The following is a 7,306-nucleotide window of genomic DNA, read 5'->3' as shown; positions in this document are numbered from 1 at the left end:
GAAGTTGCTATATGCCTTTTCTCCCATGGCACAATATGGTTTTCTCTTTGTGCATTTGCAGCAGTGTGCACAATGTGTGCAGTTGTGGATATTAAGGAATGTGGAAGGAGATTTGTTGTAATTCCTTCAACATGAGAAGTACAGCTGGTTTTTCCTCTGCTGCCCAGCATTTGGGCAAATCGATTGCTTTTTGTTTTGTTTTAAATGGTTTTCCACTCAACACTGACAAATTTGGCTCTAATTTTTATGGAGTTGCTTTCCCCATCATAATGATATATTAAGCCAGCTCATCTCTCTCTCTCCCTGCCCTCCCATGGGTGTACCCAGCGAGGGGTGGGGGGGGCAGCTGCCCCCCCAGAAGCAAAATAAAAATAAAAATTAAATGGTTAGAAAGTGATGAAATGAAACAAAATTAGGTAGGGCGATGGCGAATAATCAGTTGTTTACCACACTGAAATGGTGTAAAAACTGAGAAGTATCTAGAGCCACCTAGCGACTGGTAGAGGAATCTATGTCAGCCAGCCACTGGGATTCAAGGGAGGGAGAGGTCTCTAGCGGGCTCTAGCAGAGAGAAGAGGAATCTTCTAGAGGGGTCTAGTGAGTTCCGCGTCACTAAACTGAGCCGCCAGCCGCTAAACTGAGCCGGCCGCTATTAGTTTACCTTCTTATTTACATTTAGAAGACATTGAGGCTGCCTAAATAGATATAAGAAACTGGTTCCAAAAAGTAATTTCTGTAGAAAATTAAATTTTAAAGGGTAAAGACCTGTCTCAGAAGTACAATGGGAGAGGACAGACTGACCGGGTTGTGTTTGGTGAGCGTCCATCGGAAATTCTTCAAGGAAAATCAGGACTGGATTGAAACAAAAGTTTTGAACAAGTTTTCTTCAAACCCAAGAAAAATGATATTAGTATGACATGTATCTAGAATAAAAATTAATTTTTTCAAGCAAATAATTGTAATTGTAATTGTAATAACTACCGTAATAAAGCACTGCTATAATTATATATAGTTTTCTTAAAATTTTGGTTTCATTCGCCTTTTCCGTGCTGAAATGTCACAACCTGAACGACCGTGGCTTGCCCACCCCCCTAGTTTTGATCCTGGGTACGCCCCTGCCCCCCCTGTAATTTTCTTGGTTAGAAAGGGTGTGGGTTTCTGTGAAATCGAAAACTCACTGCAGCCCACAAAGCAGCACCTGGCAAGCTTGCCCCCAAAGCAACTAGAGAAGGGGCTGCCCTCTCATCCCCCAGGGTGTGGAGAGGCCAAATGCAGGGTACTTCAGAAGCCACAAGAAGCTGAACTCCCAAACCTGCCTGGCCCACCTTTATCACTGCAGACCAGGGTTCCTCAACCTCGGCCCTCCAGACGTTTTTGGCCTACAACTTCCATGATCCCTAGCTAGCAGGACCAGTGGTCAGGGATGATGGGAATTATAGTCTCAAAACATCTGGAGAGCCGAGGTTGAGGAATCCTGCTGCAGACATTGTTAGAGTCACAGAACAGGTAATACGAGGCCCCCTTTCTAGACTAGCCAGTAGTCTAGATTGCAGGCCACCCTCCTCCAGAAGATGTTGTCCCAAGAAAAACAACACTGCATCCCTCGGCAGCCACAGACTCCTATGGCTGCAGTGAGTGATTGCCCCTCCAATCGTGCTCTCTTGAGGGACACAAGATCTGCAGAGGCTCATTGTTCCTCAAGATTTCTGCTCCATCAAGGTTGGCAAAGTGCCCTTGAATTTCAAACGGGAGCTCAGCTCGTCCTAGGGAAGGTCAGAATGGGTGTGTGTGAGACAGGCATGTTAGTTTGCCTCTTCTAGGAAAAAAATGTCCATGAATCACGTAGCTGTCACATCAAGATAAATGGAACAAGGGTAGGGTCCTGAGGATCGTAGCCTTTATGTGGGAGACAGAGAGATTCCTGGACTTTCAGCAGATGCACGAAGGATTGTCCAGAGCACACAGATGCCTGCCTTCCTACAAAGGCGGAGAATGTGAGCACAGATCTTCTGCTTTGTCCCCTTCACTGTTCTGATACTTTTTTTCTGAAGAATAACAGGCCTGCCAGGAGGTACCTGTGGGGATTTGTTTCTTAGAGATTTTCCCGCCTTGCTGCCCCACTGCACAGCTGTATCTCTCCAACCCTCTGAGCAGGTGGGTAAGCAATTTCATTTCTTAACTCTTCCACTCTTGCCAGCTGACGAACAATGAGATCCAAAAAGCACTTAGGCAAAGCAGTTCTAGTTTCTGTCTATCATCAAATGAGCCTCAAAAGCTGGTTTTTTGTGGGGGTTTTTTTTGGTGATGTTCACATTTTAGGGCCAACCTACATGTCATGATAAAGATGCTTTTACAAAAGTGAGCTTCAGCGGACTGTTTTTATTTTTAAGGAAGCAGCTGTACGAAGTTCTGATCCAGGGACTCAGCTACACTCAGTTAGTTGTATTGTTGTAACTCTGTTGTAAAGATGCAACACCAGATGGGGCTGTAGAGCACAAAATTTGTTTGTGGGATTTTACATAGGGTTGTTTTTTTCTTTTGTTATAACGATCTAATTTATGACTTATTTATAGTGTTTTCCCCTCTGTGTGTAGATCCAGCCCAGGTCACAACTGTGACACAGATTGTGGCCTTCCATGAGTTTCTCACCAAATATCCCCCCTTTGGTTGCTATGGGTGTCTGAAGGTGCTGTCAGGTGTTGAAGGAAGGATTTGGGGCAACAAGATAGCACAAGGCTCCGCATGCCTTCCCCTTCAAAATGTGTTGAGCTGTTGTTTAAATTGCTGTTGAACAGCAGGTAATAACATTTGTTGTGATGAATAAAAAGTGAGATTAAAGATTCTTTAAAAGCATTACTGAGTTCACAATACAATTTTGTGTGTGTGTCTCAATTAAGAATTGATGCTTTTGAATTATGGTGCTGGAGGAGACTCTTGAGAGTCCCATGGACTGCAAGATGACCAAACCTATCCATTCTGAAGGAAATCAGCCCTGAGTGCTCACTGGAAGGACAGATCCTGAAGCTGAGGCTCCAATACTTTGGCCACCTCATGAGAAGAGAAGACTCCCTGGAAAAGACCCTGATGTTGGGAAAGATTGAGGGCACAAGGAGAAAGGGACAACAGAGGACGAGTTGGTTGGACAGTGTTCTCGAAGCTACCAACATGAGTCTGACCAAACTGTGGGAGGCAGTGGAAGACAGGAGTGCCCGGCGTGCTCTGGTCTATGGGGTCACGAAGAGTTGGACACGACTAAACGACTAAACAACAACAGAATTACAATCATTAGCCTGTGAGAGCCCCCCCCTTTAGGTAACAAAGGGGAGCCCCATACTTGTAAATGTGGAGGATGTATGCATTTTGTGCATATTTCTTAGCTGGAGAACTGTCTTGCAAAATTCCGAAAAGTGTGAATTTCACAGGATAGGAATGTTATGTTTCACTTACTGCTTCGTAAAGTGCAAATTAGGTAATGTTACATTTAAATATGAACTGAACTGAACTTTTCCCACAGTAGGAAACAAGTTTTTGCTTGTCTCCATCCAAGTGGATGTTGAGTTTTTTTCTTATTTGCTTTGTTTATACACATGAATAACATTACTTAAACCTGGTCTCGTTGCTCTGGAACTGAGATGTGATTTGGGAGCAGCAGTTAGCAATTCTGTGTGGCACACCATGCAAGTGATATTTCAGGGCACAGAGGAATGGGCAGCATTGGAGCTGAGTGTGGCCCCATAGTGCAGAATCCTAAGCATCAGAGGAGCACTTCCCATCCTCTAGCATCAGTGCATAGCAGTATTTGCAGAAAGAAGGCTGGAGCTTAGAAAAGATGAGCCAGTGCTGGAAAATTCTTCACTATATGCAGCATTCTAAATGTTATCATCCAAGACCACAAAATAGATTTCTCAATTTTATTGTTGTAATCTTTATCTTTTCTTTTTCTTTTACCTTGCAATATTTTTTTTTAATGCTTATACAAGCATGACTTGCATGGAAAATTGAGAACTGAACTACGAGGAAACAATGTGATGAAGGAGCTCTGTGATTTATTTGCCTGATACAGAGAATTTGGAGCTCTCTGTGCCTTTCCGGCCCATAATGCAGGTGGAGGGGCTTGATTTGAATCAAGTCCAAGGTGAGAGGGAGGGTAGCTTTCTGCCCTGGTGTCACCCAATAGCCAACCAAAATACAATATTAGATTTGGGGAAGGGGCTGTGCTGTGACTTACCATCTTCAGTCTGTATGCATCCCCATTCATAGCTAATAGGGGTGTTTTGTGTGTGTGTGGCTTCAACCGGATCAGAAGTTTGGGGGGCAAAGAGCCAGATTCCCCACACAGCATGAGAGAGCTGAACAAAAATCTAGCTTTGTCGTTAGAGGAGAGTGGCTTGGAAAAAGTCTGAATGCAAAATGCAAAAATCTCTCAGAACCATCAAACCAGCATGTCTTTGGGGAAGAAGATGCTATTAAGAGAGGAAAGGGAGGCGAGGAAGAGAAAATATCGTAGACCAAAGGATTGTAAGGAGGTTTGTAAAACAGAGAGAGATTAGGATAGGAAGGTGAGTTTGGGTAAGTAAAAACATAATCCTCCTAGTGTTCCCAATACAGAAGGCCCTTCTCTTTTCAAATATTTTCTCACACTCCGATGGTTCGCCCTTGCTACACCCCTGAATAATTTCCTCCTCATTCAACTATAGCCCTTCATTATTTTAGAGTGACAGTGTCAAAATTCATTCTCTCCCTCCTCATTGTACCATAAAATCCTCCAACTTCCTTATCACAACTAAATTTTAAATATAGTTGAGACCAGCAAAAACTTGACAGCCACTGGTCTCTGGCAGAAATCTTTTCAACCTACAAACTTTCAAACTACAGAGGCTTCTTCCTCTAAACAGGAAAAGGAAATTACTTAAATGGGGGGTGGGAATCCCCTAATATAACAAATATATTGTGGAGTCTATCAAACTTGGGAACTTTCCAAGAATTTGGACATCCACTTCCCTCTCTTTTAATGGGGCTGTGGATGGGATAAATTTCATTTCTCTTGAAACAGAAAGTTTTCAATTTCCACAGCAAGATAAGATAAGATATCTTTATCGTCATTGTCCCCTTGCGGGAACAACGAAATTACTCGGTTGCTACATCCACTCAGATAAAGCATTCCGCATAATCCAAAATTACAAAACCTAATTAAAAACAGTAAATATAATACAAATAACAAGTAAAATAAGATGACTTCAAAGTCCAGGCTTTCCATTTAAAGCCAAAATCGCTCTAGAGAAGAAACTGTTCCTGAGACGGCTCGTTCTTGCCTGCATAGTTCTATATCTCCGTCCCAATGGCAGGAGCTGAAAGAAATGGTGACCAGGGTGCGTTGGATCTCTTGATATATCTAGTGCTTTTCTATGGCACCTGGTGGTATAGATTTGTTCTAAGGTGGAGAGTGAGCAGCCAATAATGCTCTCTGCTGTTTTAATAATTCTACACAGCCCTGCTCTGTCCTGAGAGGTACAGCTTCCGTACCACACACACAAACCGTATGTGAGCACGCTCTGTATGGCACAGTGATAGAAGGCAAGATATACTGAGATGTATGTTTTGCATCTTAACTTAAAACACCCAACATTTCGTCTGGTCTCATACTTGGTTACTTTTAAATTCTGCATTGACAAAAAACAAAAACAAAAAAAATCTACTTTTCAGTTTCTTAACCTAACAGGACATTCTATGGGATGAACCTCCCATAGAACTCTGAAAAAGGAACATGTCAATTCAACTATCCCAATGGATAATATTTCATTCCTATTTAAGCAAAGATCCTGTGGTGTCCCAGCACAGGCTCAAATGGATCAGAGAGAGAAGTTATCTACTTATCTTGTTTATTTGCAAAAATGGGAGGCAGCGGGGAGGGGGACAGGAAGGAAACTAGAATTTTTCTAATGGTCCATTTGATGCCATTGTTAGCATTATCCTCCATCTAGATGCCTTCATCACCAGGAAGGATATAGGACTTGTCTCAGTGCTTATTTCAAAGTTCTATGGCAGGAAGAATGACCCTCTGTAAACAAGAATGCTTGGCCAGCATCTTTTTACCTTCCATGGCCTTTAGCCCAGGCCTAGAGCATCGTTATGGATTCCTGAAAGCATACTTTGGCTCACACAACGCATTTGTTACAGTGGTTCTTTTATTTCTGTACAGCACCTCAGAAACCATCAAAGAAGTCGAAAAAGTACAGTGGTACCTTGGTTCTCAAACTTAATCTGTTCCAATTTATGTTTAATCTGAGAGTTAATTTGTGACGGGTATAATCTTATAGAGCGCAAAACTAAATAAAGGGAAGAATAAACCCAAAAGAGAGAGAGGTGGAAGTCGAAGTTAAGGGAAGAAGAGCAAAAATAAACTTTTTTGGGAATGAGAAAAGGAATCGAAATAAATAAGTTATAAAATGAAGGTGATGTATGATAATAATTTTTAGTTTATCTAAAAACAACAATACAAATTTTGGATTTTGTATAACCTTTATTTATCATTTTTGTATTGTGTATTTCTTTCTCATCTCCGTTGATGCATGTACAGAAAAATTAATAAAAATGAATTAAAAAACAAACAAACAAACTTAATCTGTTCCAGAAGTCCGTTCCAAAACCAAAGCATTCCAAAACCAAGGTGCACTTTCCCTTTAGATAGTAATGCAAAATGGATTAATCCGTTCCAGACTTTTAAAAACAACCCCTAAAACAGCCATTTAACATGAATTTTACTATCTAACGGGACCACTGATCCATAACATGAAAGCAATAAACAATGTTATGCAGTCACACAATCAATCAATCAATAGCTGAACTGGGTTCCACACAGTCACAAAAACAAAACAAAAAAGCCGCAAAAACAAAAGCACAAAATAAATAGACTTCGGCGTAGCACTCAAAACAGCAGTGTGGCACTCAAATCGGAAGCGTAACACTCAAAATGGAGCACATTCGGCTTCCGGGAAAAGTTTGCAAACCGGAACACTTACTTCCGGGTTTGCAGTGTTTGGATTCCAAGTTGTTTGAGTACCAAGCCATTTGAGAACCAAGGTACCATTGTACACAATTAACAGTAGCTTTCTCCCAAATGGCCAGCATCAGCACATAAAAGGGATGTGGTTCTGCACAGGAGTTTTAGTCCATTTCTACCAGGAATTAAATGGGTGTTGTGTTTTAATTCTGCGTGTGTAAGAGAGGGCTCATATTCAACACTTCCATTTCTCCAGGGAAACCGGGTCTTTATTGCTGAATCGGAGCAAACATCAACCAGGTTTTC

At 41.7% G+C, this 7,306-nt stretch overlaps 1 protein-coding gene across 2 annotated transcripts in view; it reads left to right on the top strand.

Moving 5' to 3' along the window:
- The first annotated feature begins 1,777 nt into the window (after positions 1–1,777).
- Positions 1,778–7,306, top strand: part of LOC118088756 (calcium-activated chloride channel regulator 1) — a 28,504-nt gene continuing 22,975 nt past the window's right edge. For both annotated transcript variants that reach the window (XM_088673842.1, XM_035122806.3), the window contains exon 1: positions 1,778–2,154. The gene's annotated coding sequence lies outside the window, so the exon portion shown is untranslated. The remainder of the gene's footprint in view (positions 2,155–7,306) is intronic.

Source organism: Zootoca vivipara, chromosome 7 (assembly GCF_965207765.1).
Source record: "Zootoca vivipara chromosome 7, rZooViv2.hap1.1, whole genome shotgun sequence".
In the NCBI taxonomy this organism is placed as follows: Eukaryota; Metazoa; Chordata; class Lepidosauria; order Squamata; family Lacertidae; genus Zootoca; species Zootoca vivipara.
Note: the sequence above shows the minus strand (reverse complement) of the source record. Positions and strands in the feature narration are given on the sequence as shown.